Source organism: Astyanax mexicanus, chromosome 15 (assembly GCF_023375975.1).
Source record: "Astyanax mexicanus isolate ESR-SI-001 chromosome 15, AstMex3_surface, whole genome shotgun sequence".
NCBI lineage: Eukaryota > Metazoa > Chordata > Actinopteri > Characiformes > Acestrorhamphidae > Astyanax > Astyanax mexicanus.
The window spans coordinates 19048362-19066114 of record NC_064422.1 but is presented as its reverse complement, the minus strand read 5'-3'; the positions used below and the strand labels follow the sequence as shown (position 1 = coordinate 19066114).

At 33.1% G+C, this 17753-nt stretch overlaps 1 protein-coding gene across 1 annotated transcript in view; it reads left to right on the top strand.

The window, feature by feature from the left end:
• The first annotated feature begins 6426 nt into the window (after positions 1-6426).
• The window catches only part of LOC103041335 (cadherin-10), a 170585-nt gene continuing 159258 nt past the window's right edge, over positions 6427-17753 (top strand). The window contains exons 1-2 of the mRNA XM_049464732.1: positions 6427-6542; positions 7301-7403. The gene's annotated coding sequence lies outside the window, so the exon portion shown is untranslated. The remainder of the gene's footprint in view (positions 6543-7300; positions 7404-17753) is intronic.

Below are 17753 nucleotides of genomic sequence, written 5' to 3'. Positions count from 1 at the left end.
AAGAGAAAATAGTAATAGAAGAGCCAGAAAAAGATGAAAGAGTAGTAGAAGAGCCAGGTCAAGAGCAAAAAGTTACAGAAGAGCTAGAAGAAAAGGAAGGAGTAATAGAAGAGACAAAAGAAGAGGAAGGAGTAAAAGAAGAGCCAGAAAAAGGAAAAGGAATAACAAAGAGTCAGAAGAAGAGGAAGTAGTAACACAAGAGCCAGAAAAAGAGGAAAGAGTAATAGAAGAGCCAGAAGAAGGAAAAGGAATAACAAAAGCGTCAGAAGAAAAGGAAGGAGTAACACAAGAGCCAGAAAAATGGAAAGAGGAATAGAAGAGCCAGGTCAAGAGGAAAAGGTTACAGAGCTAGAAGAAAAGAAAGGAGTAACAGAAGAGACAAAAGAAAAGGAAGGAGTAAAAAAAGAGTCAGAAAAAAAGGAAAGAAAAAAGAAGAGCCAGGTCAAGAGTAAAAAGTTACAGAAGAGCTAGAAGAAAAGGAAGGAGTAATAGAAGAGACAAAAGAAAAGGAAAGAGTAACAGAAGAGACAAAACAAAAGGAAGGAATAAAAGAGCCAGAAGAAGCGAAAGGTGAAAGAGAAGAGCCATAAGAAAAGGAAAGAAACATCGTCTTAAGCATGCAGGATAGAAAAGAAAAACAGCTTAAAGAAAAGTAAAAATGGTCAGAAGAAGAAGAAATAATGAAATGAAATTTGCACAAAAATAGAAAGAGTAAAAGAAGAGTTATAAAGATAGAAGGGAAAGAAGTGTGAGAAGAAAGTAAAAGACTAACAGAAGAGCTAGACAAGTATTAAGAAGAAGAAGAAGCATAAAGAGTAAAAGAAGAGAGTATATAATGAAAAGCTATTAGAGGAAACGGTAAAGAAAGAAAGATCCTGCATGATGTCTGAGCCTCTGCTTTACATTAGCTTTAAGATGATGCAGACTGCAGCTCTCACATTTCGGCTGTGAGAAACTCACACTGAGGTCTGATCTCACATCACACTCACTTTCTCACACTCGTTTACTGAACTCTCAGCATCCTTTAAATATATAGCACATCTAATTACTGATAAACTTTCAACTGAAACTAAATCACAGAATTCTATAAAATAAAAATAATAAACCTCACACTTTTATAACACACCAGCTGACCATGCTTCAAACAGCACAACACAATAAAACGTTCATGTTGGATAATATAGCAATTATTATGGTACAGTAAAACATAGGAAAATATTAAAAACATGGTAAAAGCATGGTAAAATAGTAAAAAATAGTAAAAACATGATAATACAGTAAAAGCATGGAAAAATAGTAAAAACATGGTAAAAAAGTTAAAACATGGTCAAAAAGAAAAAGAATGGTAAAAACGTGGTAAAATAGTAAAAGCATGGTAAAACAGTAAAAGTATGGTAAAAACATGGTAAAATAGTAAAAACATGGTAAAACAGTAAAAGTGTGGTAAAAACATGGTAAAATAGTAAAAACATGGTAAACTGGTAAAAACACGGTAAAACAGTAAAAGTGTGGTAAAAACATGGTAAAATGGTAAAAGCATGGTAAAACAGTAAAAGTATGGTAAAAACATGGTAAAACAGTAAAAGTGTGGTAAAAACATAGTAAAATAGTAAAAACATGGTAGAACAGTAAAAGTATGGTAAAAACATGGTAAAATGGTAAAAGCATGGTAAAACAGTAAAAGTGTGGTAAAAACATGGTAAAATGGTAAAAGCATGGTAAAACAGTAAAAGTATGGTAAAAACATGGTAAAATGGTAAAAGCATGGTAAAACAGTAAAAGTATGGTAAAAACATGGTAAAATGGTAAAAGCATGGTAAAACAGTAAAAGTATGGTAAAAACATGGTAAAATGGTAAAAGCATGGTAAAACAGTAAAAGTATGGTAAAAACATGGTAAAATGGTAAAAGCATGGTAAAACAGTAAAAGTGTGGTAAAAGCATGGTAAAAGAGTAAAATTATGGTAAAAACATGGTAAAATGGTAAAAACATGGTAAAACAGTAAAAGTGTGGTAAAAACATGGTAAAAGCATGGTAAAACAGTAAAAGTGCGGTAAAAACATGGTAAAATACTAAAAAATGGGAAAACAGTAAAAGCATGGTAAAACAGAAAAGTATGGTAAAAACGTGGCAAATTAGTAAAAACATGGTAAAACAGTAAAAGTGTGGTAAAAACATGGTAAAATAGTAGAAGTGTGGTGAAAAATGATAAAATAGTAAAAGCATGGTAAAACAGTAAAAGTGTGGTAAAAACATGGTAAAATAGTAAAAGCATGGTAAAACAGTAAAAGCATGGTAAAACAGTAAAAGTATGGTAAAAACATGGTAAAATGGTAAAAACGTGGTAAAACAGTAAAATTGTGGTAAAAACATGGTAAAATAGTAAAAACATGGTAAAATAGTAAAAACATGGTAAAATGGTAAAAACATGGTAAAACATGGTAAAATGGTAAAAACATGGTAAAACAGTAAAAGTATGGTAAAAACATGGTAAAATGGTAAAAGCATGGTAAAAGAGTAAAAGTATGGTAAAAACATGGTAAAATGGTAAAAACATAATAAAACAGTAAAAGTGTGGTAAAAACATGGTAAAATGGTAAAAGCAGGGTAAAACAGTAAAAGTGTGGTAAAAACATGGTAAAATGGTAAAAGCATGGTAAAAGAGTAAAAGTATGGTAAAAACATGGTAAAATGGTAAAAACATGGTAAAACAGTAAAAGTGTGGTAAAAACATGGTAAAAGCATGGTAAAACAGTAAAAGTATGGTAAAAACATGGTAAAATGGTAAAAACATGGTAAAACAGTAAAAGTGTGGTAAAAACATGGTAAAATAGTAAAAACATGGTAAACTGGTAAAAACACGGTAAAACAGTAAAAGTGTGGTAAAAACATGGTAAAATGGTAAAAGCATGGTAAAACAGTAAAAGTATGGTAAAAACATGGTAAAACAGTAAAAGTGTGGAAAAAACATAGTAAAATAGTAAAAACATGGTAAAACAGTAAAAGTATGGTAAAAACATGGTAAAATGGTAAAAGCATGGTAAAACAGTAAAAGTGTGGTAAAAACATGGTAAAATGGTAAAAGCATGGTAAAAGAGTAAAAGTATGGTAAAAACATGGTAAACTTGTAAAAACATGGTAAAACAGTAAAAGTGTGGTAAAAACATGGTAAAATGGTAAAAGCATGGTAAAACAGTAAAAGTGTGGTAAAAACATGGTAAAATGGTAAAAGCATGGTAAAACAGTAAAAGTGTGGTAAAAACATGGTAAAATAGTAAAAGCATGGTAAAACAGTAAAAGTGTGGTAAAAACATGGTAAAATGGTAAAAGCATGGTAAAAGAGTAAAAGTATGGTAAAAACATGGTAAAATTGTAAAAACATGGTAAAACAGTAAAAGTGTGGTAAAAACATGGTAAAATACTAAAAAATGGGAAAACAGTAAAAGTATGGTAAAAACATGGTAAAATGGTAAAAACATGGTGAAACAGTAAAAGTGTGGTAAAAACAAGGTAAAATAGTAAAAACATGGTAAAAGAGTAAAAGTATGGTAAAAACATGGTAAAATGGTAAAAACATGGTAAAACAGTAAAAGTATGGTAAAAACATGGTAAAATGGTAAAAACATGGTAAAACAGTAAAAGCATGGTAAAACAGTAAAAGTATGGTAAAACATGGTAAAAGCATGGTAAAACAGTAAAAGTGTGATAAAAAAATGGTAAAATGGTAAAAGCATGGTAAAACAGTAAAAGTATGGTAAAAACATGGTAAAATGGTAAAAGCATGGTAAAACAGTAAAAGTGTGATAAAAACATAGTAAAATGGTAAAAACATGGTAAAACAGTAAAAGTGTGGTAAAAACATAGTAAAATAGTAAAAACATGGTAAAACAGTAAAAGTATGGTAAAAACATGGTAAAATAGTAAAATCATGGTAAAACAGTAAAAACATGGTAATTGTAATAACATGGTTAAATGAAAACATATGGTAAAGCATGGTACAATGGTAAAAACATGGTAAAAAAAAAACAATAACATGGTTTATGATTATTGGGCCTCTTTAACCATCATTTATATGAAGACATATCATCTTCTAAATCACATCCAGTCTAAACGCAGATTCAGTCATTCTGCAGGGTGTTTATATGGGATTTATTTAGTTTATGAGAACAGAGGAATCAATCATCAGAAGAGCAGAGCCGTGAACAACACATTCTAATGTAGACTTAACTCATTAAAAAGCGGTGTGAGAAAGAAACTGGTTAAAGACCTCTTCTGTTTCCTCTCAGTTTATAAATAAGATCTTTTCACCTGGATATTAAATAAATAAATGTAGCATATGGTTTAGAAGCATTATCTCACAAGTTTAATAATTACTGTATGCTCCTGAAGACAAATTAAATCGTTTAAGATCTTCACGATGGAACAATGAGCAGATTCATTTATTATCCATATTACATTAGCTAATAAAAACATACTTGATCATTGTTTGTATTCATTCCAGGCAATATTAGATCTCTTACACTCTTTTTCTGTGTGTGCATAATGTGAGACATCTTAGTTCTCCATCATTTTCATCACACCAACTCATCTCAGAAAAGAATAGTATCCCTTCATCACTCTATTTCAATCCTAAGACCTTTAGTATAGTTTCATCACTCCAATGTAAAACAAAGGGGTTAAGTGTTCCTTCATCACTCCAACTTAACTCAGAGACATATGATGAAGCTTCACAAATTTAACACAAACATGAGACATTTAATAGTATTTCTTTATTTTCTTCCACTTTAACATAATTTTTTTTAGCACTCCAACTCAACCCAAATGTATTTGACTCAACTCTGAGACATTTAATGGTTCCTTATTATCCCAACTCAACCCAGAAATTTACAACTGAGTTTCAGCACTCAAAGTCAGCTCAGAGATATTTAATGGATCCTTATCAGAGTCTTTAGACAGAGTTTCATTACTCCAACTCAACCCAGTGGCATTTGATGAAGCTGGTTTGCTTAAGATTAAAACTAATTTAAATTAAACCCGAGAAGTTTAGTAGGCATTTAACCCTAAAACATAACCAAGGAATTTTTGATGGAGCTTTATCACTTCAACTCAACCCAGAGACATTTAGTGGAGCTTTATCACCCCAACTCAACCCAGGGACATTTGATGGAGTTTTATTGCTCATTAGACAGATATTCATCACTCCAACTCAACCTAGAGGCATTCAGATAATCTTTATTATTTCAATATGTTCAATTAATTTTTATCACTCAAATATTTGATGGAGCTTCATCATTTCAACTCAACCGTTTTGTGGAACCTTATCACTCCAACTAAACCTAACTGAATGAATTAAGTTAACATTATACTATTACAGAAAGTTGAGAAGACTTCACATGATCAAGTAATTTTAACTAATTCTATTGTAGCTATACATCACTGTCCAATGAAAAACAAGTATCTCTATTTTTGTGGATTTTAATTTACTACATATTTTCAACATACAAACTGTTGTTTACACTGTCAAAATGTCTTGAGGAATTGGACCAATAGAAAAACTTCAAAATTAGCTGAAATTAACTCTTTTTACTTTTTTTTTTTACTTTCACTAAACGTTTATTTTTTTTTTGTCCCTTTCCTGTAAAGTTGCTGTTTTGTAGATACTTGTTTTTTTATTGGAGAGCAACGATATACATTTATATCTGTTCGCTTTCATATTTGAAACTGCTTTTTAGAAGGAGATTGTCATGGATCTGAGGTGTGTAAAAGTGTTTTTCTTTACCACACACATGCTCTTTTTTTAACTTAATTACAGGTCAACCTGCTCTGTAAATTAAAACAATACCCAGGGAAAGCGCAAAAATAGCATTTATTTAGTGAGCATTGAAAAACTTACATGTAGCAGCAAAAGAGTCATTCAAACAGAGACAGCTCTACCAGTGGGTCTTTATATAGGGGAGTTTCCCGTATTTGCAGTGGGTCATACCACTCTTGAAGCTATGGCAGGGGGGTATTATAGTGGTGTCTTGTTTGTTTTTGCAATGATTTTGTTTGGTAAATTGTTTGTTTATGCTTCAATATGTATATTGTGTGTCAGTGTTTCTGTATTATTTTGGGTAGAGCCTACAAGTTGATTATAACTGGAAATTGGTCTTGTTTAGTTGGACTGACCTAGAGGAAGGGCTAATGCTTAACCCTCAGACCCCTAACACTTTTAATAGGCTGAAAAAAAGGATAGGTTATTTTCAGTTAAAATAATAGGCACACATAACTGTTTGTATTTTATTTTGGGATTACATTAAGTCTATTTACAATGTAGTATAATTATCTTTCTGCTATTGTTTGTATTTACAGCACTTCTAAATGTTTATTTTGGGCTGGGCTAGTGTGTGGTTTTCGTTTTACCCAGTAGAGGGCGCTCTAAGCCTGCAGTGGCAAGGAAACTAACAACAGCCTGTGTAGCTTAGTAGCTTAACAATAAACCTTTTGGCTCAGGCTGACAACACTTTAACCTGCGTGTTGGCTTTTTTCTTGTCATTGTAGAGGTGAGAAATGTCTTTATACACGTTTTTAGTGGTGCAACTGTTCACTAACATATTCATGAAACTCTGTCATGTTTTAGTGTGTTTTAAGTTGAGTTATATCAAGTGAAAGAGAAGATAAAAAATGTGTTAGCTTCGAACAGGCTGTTCTAATCGGTTTGGAAGTAAAACCTATTTTTTTCTACTTTTATTGGTGCTGTAGTCCAGTGTTTTACTAAAATATTTAAAACATTTGATACCACACATGTTTAAGAGTTTTGAAGAAGTGTATTTTTATGGTTTTAGGATTTTGTAACAAATAGTTTAGCCACTCCAGTGCAGCAGTTTCTAAAATGGCAGCCTCCATGGAGACCATGAAGTTCATTGTATTGTGTTTTATGGTTAAATTGTGTTCTAGGAAAATGTGTCAGCTACGAAATGAACTTGATATTTGAAATCTGCTTACTTATTTTATTTATTTTTTAATCTTTTTATAAATGTGAACCAGTAATAGACTGATGTTAAAATTGCCTTCTGGATTTTCATAGAGTGATTTTGTGCGCTTGAAGGGTTTGAGAGCTTCATAATATATACTCTTGGAATATGGGTTTGATGTAAAATGCATCTAGAAAAAGCTACAAAGTATTTAATGTATGTAAAAAAAAATGTGAGTTTTATTAAAAACAGATAAAGTAAAATAGGTTAAGAATAAACCTTTTGGCTCAGGCTGACAACACATTAACCTGCGTGTTGGGTCCTTTCTTGTCATTAGAGAGAGAGAGAGAGAGAGAGAGAGAGGAAGAAGAAGAAGAAGAAGAAGACCACCACCACCACCACCACCAAAGAACCACCATGTCAGGCATCATACAGCCATCCACGGCCCAGGTACCCAGGCAACATTTTCAGCTTAATTACTCAGGAATCCCTTCAACATAAACCATATATGGTTAGAAAGGGCAGAACTTACTCTTTTTTTTAAATAATGGTTACATCCCAGTGTGGTAAAGCATCTACAAGAAACCCATTGAGAAACACCTAAAAAAAAATAAAATTCCTTCAAAGTTCCTTGTTTTATTTTACCATTATAACTCTATTTATTTGCTCAAATAATCATAAACGCAAAATCACCTGTATTTGCATTCACTCTCGGGTCTCTGAGTAAATCACATGATGTCATTAATGCCACTGATTCCTCAAAGTGTTGAATAAAAGGACTTTCCCCATAACAAAAAAAACGTGCAATTTGCTTTTCCCCAACTAATATTATTTACTTTTAGTGCTTCAAACTTATATATACTATATATATATATATATGATATTTCAAACCAAGTAATATCAGTAAATGACCCAAAAGTGTCCACAGAAAAAGTTTGAAACTACCTGCAATCATACTAAAGCTAGGTATGGCACTACTTTAAATAGTTTTTATTTTACTTGCACATTTACATTTTTGTGTATAGTTTTCTTTGTGTGTCCTGATCAACATACTGAAAGGCATAGGCTGCTCTGAGTGTCAGGTGTTTTTTTAGTAATCTACATGTATCCTAGAGGTGTGATTATCAAGAAAAATAACTCCACCTGATGCTCTCCATGTATTATGTTAAAGTAATAATTAATAAGCCATGTAATGAACTATCATCAATATTCTTATGCTTTCTACTTAAATACACTCTAGTCTAACAATTAATGAAAATATATTAGGTGTGAATACATTTAAAGTCTATACATTTAAAAATTAAAAAGTGAAAAACAAAACACAAAAAAAACAGGCTTTTGGTAAAATTTTGACTAAAACATGTTTTTTGACTAACAATTCTGCTTCCTTTTACATTTTAAAACAGGCTCAGGTTCATAGGTTTACTAAAGAGGAAGCCCCCTAGAGCCGAGTCAGTTTTTTTTACAGTTTATTTATTTATTATTATTATTATTATTTTAAATATATTTTAAATATTTTATTTTCATATTCCACTTTGAGTACAGTTGATAGAGCACTTCTGAAGTGGGACATCAAACTTCAGCTCAGTAGGTGACGGTAATGCACCTATTTTATTTTTTATTTTTTTTGGCAACCTAGAGGCTGGTAGAAACAGTAGGCACTGATGTTTAGCTTGTTTCTGTAGCAGGTCTATAAAGACATATTTTCCTTTACTATATTTTGCTTCTGTGCACTGTAAATATTTGATATTTGCATCTCTAAAAATAAAAAAAAAGAAGAAAAATAAAAGTAAAATAAACAGGGGTGTGACAAGATCTCGTCTCGTTCTCGTGAACCCAGTATCGTGTCTCGTCTCGTCTCGTGATATTAGTGTCTTGTCACAACCCTAAAAATAAATGATTAGCTGGACGCTGCTTCTTAAAAAACTGTCTGAGTGAACTTCCTCTCACTGCTTCCCTCAGTCAACTTGTAACTTGTCCACTGGCCTTGAGAGCGCTGGCAGTGCATGCACTGAAGGGTTTAGTGTGGCTTAGTTTCTCTCTCTCCTGTCAATACAGAGTGAAGCTCGTCAATAGAGAGCATCAGCTAGGTCAAAAACACAATTCAGCAGTTAGAGCCGGCACATTTAGTTGTCAGAAAGATGGGACAATTGGCATGTGTCACACTGAAAGGAAAACGAGGCTCCAAATTCCAAACATAACACAGATGGGTTTGGAGATGCAACGGACAAGAAGCAATACTGTTCTTTTAGCAGTGCCAGCCGGATTGGCACAGTCAGATTTCAAAATAGTGGAAGTGTCCTTCTGTGGAGGGGACTGTTGCCAGCAGCACAATGAAACAGTAATTATAGCATAAGAAACAAGCGTTATAGCAAGATGTGTTTTTCCAACTGAAAGGCCTGGCTAATTACGGTTCTCAGCTTCTCCGTGACGTTTTCCTATTATTCTGGTAGCTCTAGAGTTTAGCATTTTCTTTTGATCACAATGCAAAACAACAATTTAAATCAATCAAGTTCTCAGCCAACTTCTATAGTATATTCTCAGGAGTGTGTTCAATTAAAAAAAAAACTGTATGCAACAGAAATGAATGAAGTGAAATGAATGAAGGTGTGATTACCTGTGATAAATTAAGATGAAGGATAGAAAAGAAGAAATAAAATTTTATTTCCAGAATTTCAGGGCTGCTCTAAGTTGCACTCAGTCATTCTTCCAGAGAAGGAGATTCCTCCCATGTGTAGATGACTACATAGCATCTATATAGCACATAGAACTTTGCATGTTCTCCTTTCAGCACTGGGGTCTTGGGTTCAAGTCCTTCTAAGTAGAGATTTCATATTCTCCCCTTGTTAATATAGGTTTGTTTTTCCTGTGGTTTCTTCCTACTGCCCAAAAACATGCAGATCAGGTACCCTTTAAATTAGCACTCCTCCCAGTCCTTGATGCAGCCTGATTGGTTGGTGGTTGTTTCTGGTTGAGAGTATGCTGTTATTCAATGGCTGCTGCATCACACCGGTGTGTGGTGGATGATTGAGTGTAATGGATTATATAGTGTGCTGATTGTAAAACACCCTTGGGTTTCTAGAAAGGTGCTATGTAAATATAGCTTAATTAAATAAATTAAATAATTAATTAATTCATAAACCTTGTAGCACACCACCACAAGTCTTCAGTTTCAGTAAAATGAACATTGTTGTTTTATTCTTTAAGCTACAGACAGCATTTCTCCAAAATTCCAAATAAAATATTGTCATTTAGAGCGTTTATTTGCAGAAAATGAGAAATTACTGAAATAGCAAAGCTTTCAGACCTAAAATAATTCAAAGAAACAAGTTCATATAAGTTTTAGGAGTTCAGAAATCAATACTTGGTGGAATAAACCTGGTTTTTAATCACAGTTTTCATGCATTTTATATATATATATATATATATATATATATATATATATATATATATATATATATACATACACACACATATATATTCTGGATATTTTACTAGAAGATTATATTATCTGTGTAGCTGTATTTAAACGGAGCTAAACATGTGTTGTTAAGCTCCGCTGTTTCTTAACTGGATGAGTTTTAAATACACTTGTTAGGTAATGTAAGTCTAGTCTACTGAAAGCCAGTAATGTTAGTATAAATCTGTACTGCAGTAGAAGTTTATCATTTCATAAACTTGACTTTATTCGTCCCACCCCCATTACAGGTCACTTGCTTTAAAATATTTAAATGTAGTATAATTTAAATGCAAAAAAACTTAAAGGCTATTATTTTAATAAACAATAGCAATAAATAATCTCAAAATAACAACAAATATAAAATAGAAAACAGTAAAACATATATAATACATACTTTTTATATGACCAAAATTTATTAGAGTAAAACTAGACTAAAATGTATCTAAAACTATTATATATTTTAGTCAAAAGACTAAAACTAAATCAAGATCACCTGTCAAAATGAACACTGTGATATATATATATATATATATATATATATATATATATATATATATATATATATATATATATATATATATATATATATTTTTTTTTTTTTTTTTTACATGACTGTTCCTGTATTTCTTTTATTATTTCTTTTATGTGCGCACTGCTGCTACCAAAAAAAGCCACTAGATGGCATTACAAATATATCTTAATTAAATTATTTACATTTGACCATTAGTGCCTAATGTGGTGTATTGCAGATCACTTTGCATCACTTATATCAAGCCCACCTTTTGAATAAAATATTGTAAATTTGTTTAGTCAAACCAATGACTGACCATAGACTAATCTAAAACTGGCATAGGCCTCTCTGCTGTAAAAAAAAGAAAATCGAGAATCGAATCGAATCGTGACCCTAAAATCGGAAATAAAATCGAATCGAGGATTTAAAGAATCTCAAATATATATCTCAAATATATTTTTGTGTTCTGGTTACGGTGATGTTTACTGAACTTAATTTTACAAAAGTAAAGAAAAACTCAGTTAATGACAGAAAAAAGCCAGATGTCACTTTATCAATTGTTAGAAGCTCTTAGTTACTCTTCCTTTCAGAAAAGCAAGAAAAATAAAAGTGAAAAATCGGAATCTTTGCTCTGTGATCTGGATTTGCTCTTTTCTCAAGAAAAAAAAATGTCCAAAACATACAAACAACAACTGCTCAGCATCTGAACATCAGTGTTTAAAGAGATGAAAGGTTGTCACATAAAATATGTAGATGGAAATTACAGAAGATTACAACTGTGCTAAAACACAGCTTCACTTTGATCTTGAGCAAAACAGAAATTGTACACAAACAGAGACTGTCCACAAGCGCATCACTAAAATCTCCAAACACAGCATCTGATTATGCAGAGAAAAACAGAACACAACAAACAAACAGGAAAGATCAACAGCTCTGAACCTTTTTAAAGCAGAAGATAAATTGCCTGGGCAGATTCATCAGATTATGGAGACAAAGGGCACTTTGGTGTTTTATAGCAGAGTAGTTTGGGAATAATCAGTTTGTATATTGTGAATTGTAAATATCACTTTTTTGTAGGACATATTTTTATAACATACTGTACCAGGCCAGCACATTTACTTCCCTTATGATGTTTTTAGACATGTTGAGACACTTAGCCAACTTTATTTTTTTATTATTTTATTTAAAGTTTTCCCCTATTTTCTCCCACTTTTGCTAGGGCAATTATTCCACCCATTCAGCTGCTACTGAGCTTTTTATCCCTATTACTGGTGATTCCACAACACATGGAGGGTGAAGACTAGCACATGCCTCCTACGTGAAGTGAGTTAGGACAGAATGTCTACCGTGACTTAAATAAATAAATATGCATGACTGTAATTGATGCATATCATCCCCATTAGAAAGCAAACTCTCTGCTGAAATATGCATTGGAATGTTTCTCTGGGATGTTCAACTATACAGTTTCATCATGTTTTGGACAGCTTTAAATATTTGTGCTGGACATCTTCACTTTTTCTTGCAAGATGGCAACAAATAAAGACCTAGAGACCTTTGACGCGTTTTTTCCTCCACTCTGCTATCTGACATCTGCCAGTTCTGGGTCTTTTCTCTGGTCTTTTGTTGCTTTGGTGTGACCCCACACAGGGTTTCACAAACTTTTGGCAGTCCTATACCCACTGAGATACACTATATCACTATATTAAATATCCTGCTGTGTACTCCCTCTTACTACACACACACCTAGTGCCAAGAAATCTAGCCTATTTAATATATAAAAAAAGCGATGACACAACAAACCAGATATATAACAGATATGCTCAGTAATGATGATAAAATATATCGCATAGCAAAAAGAAACACTAAGTACCCCAGTGTTTGCATCACTGCCCTGTAGGCATCATCATTGTGTAGCGATAAAGGTTGTTCAAAGGCTTGTGCAGGAATCTGTTGAGCTTCTTTTGCAGAACTGCTTGTTCTAGTAAGAAACCCGTCCTCCAGGGAATCGAGCACTGGAAAGAATATGAAAGCTGTTTAGATATCTCTGTTTTCTGGCACTAGCTGTTTAACTCTTGTAACTCTTGTTATAATTGTTGGATATCTTTTGTTCAGTCCCTGTCCATGCTGCTCCTCTTCCTCTCCAGGGTGTTCAACACTGGAACTTCTTCAGAAAGGCACATGGTATGAAGTTGTGTCAGTGAGCAAAACTGTCTCCAGGAACTTCTGTGCCTCTTAAAGTTTGTTCAGTATAAATGTACTGTATAAATGCAGAGAAGACGGGAAGGCCATAACGGAAAAATGCTGCACTTTTAATAAGGATAGACTCAGCCTTTAGTTTTGCAGGTCTTCCACTGAACCAAAGAAGCTCCTAAAAAACAGAAGTGTATTCAAGCATGATGTTAGTACACTTATTATAACTTATATATATATAAATATTTTATATTATTCTCATCAGAGAAAACTACTTTGCATGTACTTATAGAAAGGTTTAAACTCTAGATTTATTTATTTTTTTTAAAGGATAACTAAATATTTTTGTCCAGTCAATATTTCAGTCAATCAATCAATCGACCTTTTTTTCACTCTGGAAAAACATTGAGTTTCCGAGCACTTATAACATCAAAGGAATTGAACACATTTAATAATAAATTAGATTAGAAATAATAAGAAATAAAATAGTAAAAAATAAATAAATAAATAAAAAGAAGCACTCATTTTAAATCAACATTTAATAAAAATATATATATGTAAAACAGAAAATTCGAAAATACTAAAAAAAAATTGACATAAAAAGTAAAAAAATGTATAAAATATAAAATAAGTAAATAGATAATAGTAAAAGTAAAGTAAAATGTTAAAAACGATAAGAAGTGATTAAATGAATAATAGAACTAAGAACAAGAATGAAAATGTAAAACATTAAAATAAAAAAACAACTAAAGTAAAATAAAATAAATAAAAGTAATAATAAATAAACAAAATAAATTAAAAATTAAATTAAGAAAAAAGATAAACTAATAAAAAAAGTAATTTAAAACAGTCACAGGCTTTCTGATGGTGATTAGAATCTAAAAGTTTAAAATGATTCAGTGATCCCAGCAAGCTGAACTTCAATTCCTGTAGTGAATTGCACTGTAGCTAAAAGCAGATTTGGACACACCTTCTCATTCAATGTGTTTTTTTTTTTATGATTTTATTATGAAAATTTAACATTGATAACTTTATTAAAGCTATACAGGAACACATGTGGAATTATTGTTAAACAAGAGGGCTAAACAAACCAGATTATGTTTTGCTCTGTAGATTTTCACTGTAGTAGATACATAATTTAATCAAAATACTTCCCATTCTCTCTCAGTTTAGCTGGCCAATTGGCAAGAAGTTCTTAATCCTTGTTTTTTGTGAATGTCTATTTGTGTTTTTTTTTATATATATATACGTATATATATATATATATATAAATATATATATGTATATGTATATATATATATATATATATATATATATATTAGTCCATTAGAGGTAGTATAATATTTTAACTTCTACTTGAAGAAGAGTTAAAGAAATATTTTAAATGTATAAAATAAGAACTACATGAAAGCATATTAGTATACCCTCAAATGTAAAAAATATCTAAGTAGCTAACTATTATTATTTATTTGACTATTTATATTATTATCACTAAGTGCACTTAAAAAACATAACAATATACTTGCAGCATAATATTTTAAACAAGTAGTTTACAGGGTGCACCTAAAAGTGCAATTTAAAAACATGTTTTAAAAGTATAGCAGTATATGGTTTATAAGATCTCATTCAGCGTAAATATTTCTACAGATTTTAGGGGTGGATTATTGATAGCATGTTTAATAGCATCCCACATCTTTTTTTAAATCAGGATATGTCTGGTGATGCAGTTGGCCATGACATAGGGCCCTATCGTACTCTCTGCGCAAGGTGCGTTGCAATGCTCATTGCTATCTTACACCTTGTCAGCAGTGTATTTTCACGCCTTGTGGCCCTGCCACTAAAACAACATCGGAGTTTAGGAATAAATCTACACTAATGGGTGTGGCGTGGTGGTCTGGTACCACTGATTCATTAAAACCCTGACAACATTCAATAGGCAGCCACCCAATCTTTCTTAGCCCTGCAGGAGTGCCATGCGCTCTGTGTGCCTTCAGCGTACTTGCATCCCCACTCGTTAAACACACAAATAAACACGCTGCAGAGCAAAAATCTAGCTTTTAATTAAACAAAAAGCAAAATAAAGAACAAAATAGCATCCCTGTTCCCTTAAATGAGCTGCTGGTGCCTCTTCACTACATGAACACACAGGTCAGTATCCTCTGCTGAGTGGCACAAAAGCACAGCGCTGTTAAGCTACAAACATGCCAAAGTCAGAACGCACCTGGTTCTTAAAGAAATGATAACTGGCACACTGATTGTTTTGTTTCATGTTATGCCAAAAACACACCCATGATTCATCAGGAGAATTAGTACATGCATTTTGCACGCTTTAAGCCACGCAGGGTGTATTTTTTTTTTTCTTTTGTGTGCCCTCACGATACCAAAGACACACCAACACGCCCTACATCCAGCTGTGTGATGCGCGATTTACCTGTGTGCTATAAATCACTAACATAGGGCCCATACTATCTGTTTCTTAAAGGAAAGCTTTCGAGATTCCTGCAGTATTGAAGAGTTTTTTTTTTTTTGAAAGTAAGAACTATATGTCTATAACAGTATGTGTGGTATGTAAGGATCTTGGCTGTCTAAGATAAGTTCAGCCATGTTTTTTTATGAGAATCTCATATCTTTCTTTGTCATCGACCAGACCTTGGTTGGATACATCAGATAGAGCCGATTGGAGAGCTGTTTTGTCTCATTCTTTGTCAGCTAAAAGAAGACTTCCCAGGAACTCTATTTATTTGCTGATGAAGACTGCTGGACCTGTCTCTTCATCACGTTATCACAGACACACCAGCTCTGTGCACTTTCTACACTGGTCTGGTTCTACAGGTTGCCCGTTTTTTTGTCAATGGGGTGGATGCGAGGAGAATTAAACTAAAAATCTTCATGCTTCCCATCCAGGTTCATCTCCTTCCAGTGCTGCTCACTCTGCTTCTTCACGCAATTTCCCAAAGCCTTATTGTATTCTCCAAGCCTTATCAATCTCCTGCTTTTGACTCCTGCGATCGTTCTCCCCATTACCCGCTTGCCGGGTTGTGATAGAGCAGCGCTCTCAGCATTCTTGGCCATCTTTCTTCCAGGTCTCAAACTTCTATGGCTCATCTTTCCAACTCTGGGGAAGATGAGAAGTGTGTGATTGATTACCATGTGTCACACAGGTGAAGCAGGATGTATGTGTGAGCTTAGGTTTAGTTAAATGAAACAGAAGATAATGATATAGAAATAGAAAAATATAGAAACAGGACATAATCTATGTGACTAATTCATGAAAAAAAAATGAGGATCAAACTGACAATAAAGCAAATACAGCAAACAGACCAATTGCTAGAGTGTGGGGGGTGTACAAGACAACGCTAAAGCAAGAGATCAAACATGTATGTGGGGAAAAATAGAAAGAGAACAGCATAAGATCAGGGTGGAAATGCTGAAAAAGTCTAGACTAGATTAAACACGTGGAAACAGGACAAGGAAAGTGTTTATAAGTAAGCAATAATACACAAAAAACTTTTGTACTGTTAACTGAAAGATTATGATTTAAAGAAGTATGAGAAAATACGATCTGTTTGGTAATAAAAACTCTGCGAGTTAAAACATTAATACATGGAGAGCTTCGGTTACAGTGCATTACCGGCTGATAATGGCACTCGTAAACCGTCTCTCAGCCAATCACATTGCAGGGTCGGAACTATCTCTGGAATAACAGACACTATTGGACAGTCTCTGTACTCCTTCAGCCAGCAATTGAAATCCACTATGCATTATATCTACTTTGGAACACCACAGCATATTCACTCACCATCAGTGTTTAGTCTTGCCCACAACAAGGGCTACATTCTCTTAAGTTGTATTTTATGTAGACATTTTATACATACTTTTGTCTCATGGGTGGGCTTCAGCTTCAAAGCTGCCCCAAATTCCTGCCCAAAACCTCGGAGTTTGCTTTCCCTTTGTGTTCCAGTTCAAGCTAAGAGGAAATACTAGCAAAACACCTTCACTTGCTTCTTCACAGCATCCTCCAATTTTTTGTTTTCTTAATCTTTAATTAGACATGAAATACTCTAACAGAAAGAGGTCACACCTGGCCACGAAACTGCTTATCACTCAACTGCCCACGTATTTTTGAGTCTGTAAAAATTGAGTGGCCATGTAAAAAAACGCCAACATTTTCTGAAAAGTTCCTGCAAAATGTTAGACCTCTTTAATAACATTCTCATTGCTTCATTTCGAATCCATTTAAAGTTACAAAATAGTTCTGAAAACTATGTCACTGCCCAAATACTGATGGGCCTGACTGTATATTTAACAGAAAATAGAACCTTTTCACATGGCCTGCCACTTCTGTCAGTCTTTGAAGCAGGTAATTACATTTCCAGTCTAAGCATAACAAATAGCACAGTCAGTGGGGCTTTAAAGTGCAGCTAATTTGCTTGGATTTGGGTTTAATGTTTGTGTAATATTTGCAGAGATAAAAATTAATGGCCGACATGCTGGTACAGAGTTTACTGAGGAGAACAGATCCAGTGTGGAAGACGAGTCCCTCTTTACACATAAAGGAGTATTACAGCTGAAAGTTTTAGCTTAAAACCAGCATCACTTCCCCGCACACGCCTCCTGCATATATCAAGCTTAAATCCTA